The sequence below is a fragment of the Penaeus monodon genome, chromosome 27 (genome assembly GCF_015228065.2).
Source record: "Penaeus monodon isolate SGIC_2016 chromosome 27, NSTDA_Pmon_1, whole genome shotgun sequence".
In the NCBI taxonomy this organism is placed as follows: domain Eukaryota; kingdom Metazoa; phylum Arthropoda; class Malacostraca; order Decapoda; family Penaeidae; genus Penaeus; species Penaeus monodon.
The window spans coordinates 5,999,999-6,001,111 of record NC_051412.1 but is presented as its reverse complement, the minus strand read 5'-3'; the positions used below and the strand labels follow the sequence as shown (position 1 = coordinate 6,001,111).

General features: G+C 47.9%; 1 protein-coding gene across 1 annotated transcript in view; it reads right to left on the bottom strand.

Annotated features, from left to right (window-relative positions):
- Nucleotides 1-471, bottom strand: part of LOC119590555 — a 24,786-nt gene extending 24,315 nt beyond the window's left edge. Inside the window, exon 1 of the mRNA XM_037939214.1 lies at nucleotides 279-471. The gene's annotated coding sequence lies outside the window, so the exon portion shown is untranslated. The remainder of the gene's footprint in view (nucleotides 1-278) is intronic.
- Nucleotides 472-1,113: the final 642 nt, after the last annotated feature.

Sequence of the window (1,113 nt, the reverse complement as noted above, 5' to 3'; positions counted from 1 at the left end):
TTGAAAGGCCAGATATTTTCACTTCTTTCTAAAGTTTTCGTGCGTTTCATTATTTCATGGAATTGTTGGGTCTTTCAGAAAACCACTTTGCTCTCGACCACCTTTCTGTCTTAGAATCGTATTTTTTTTCACCAGAATGTTATAAGCTGTTTAAACTCTCTCTATTTTCAATCTCCCCGATTTCACTCCTCGTTCTCCCTCCTCCCTCGTTATCCGACAGCGACAGGGAGTTCACCCTAACGAAAACGATAGCTAATCCGACGCGAGCGCAAACTTACGTGCCGTCTGGGTGTCCAAGGAACAGAGCCTGGGTAGGAAACAGTCAATCTGCTGATGGTTAGGTCATTGTGAACGACTTCCTCTGCTTCTCCCATTCATAGGGCTCTGCAGCCGTACGTGTTTCCGGAGAAAGATGCGATTCCCGTCGGGTCTGCGGATACGAACGGGCGAACGGCGGTGCTTTGACGGATAATTCGTTAAGGCCACGGATAGACCGCTCTTACGTTTTCCATATAAGTCAAAGACACGCTAGGCCACGGGGGGTGAGTTTTCTATGCCGATCACGGTGTCATTATTCGGTAATTTGCCGACAAAACTCGCAGGTTATTCCCGGTGTTTGAGTTCGAGCGCTAGGTTAACGTCCTCCTCTGGATTTAATCCCTTAAAGCTCATTTAACGTTGTAAAATGAGGTGAAATGAACCATATGGTGAGTGGGTGTCGGGCGCAACCTTGACGCATCACAGGTGAGTCATAGACGATGAAGTTGTCGCATACTTTCGGACTTTCGCCATTAATTCTCGGTCATTTTCCTCTCGAAAACAGTCGCAAGTGACCTAACCGCATGCGTATTGGCATCTCCCTTCTGCCACGCGACATCGCAAGCCGTTCTCAGTTTCCGACGTCGTCAAATCTGCCCTTTCCGGCAAGTTGAAGTATTGCAAGCGCTGGCAACCCGCAGCGACGTGCTTCCTTTCAGTGAGTCATCCAAAACTACGACCTCGTATACATTCAGCTGCGCACCTGACGTTTTCTGTGGGGATCGACGAGAGAAACTTCCAGAAAACTTGGAGGGTTTTTAAAGGACAGGCTTATGTAAATCTACCACTCTGTTC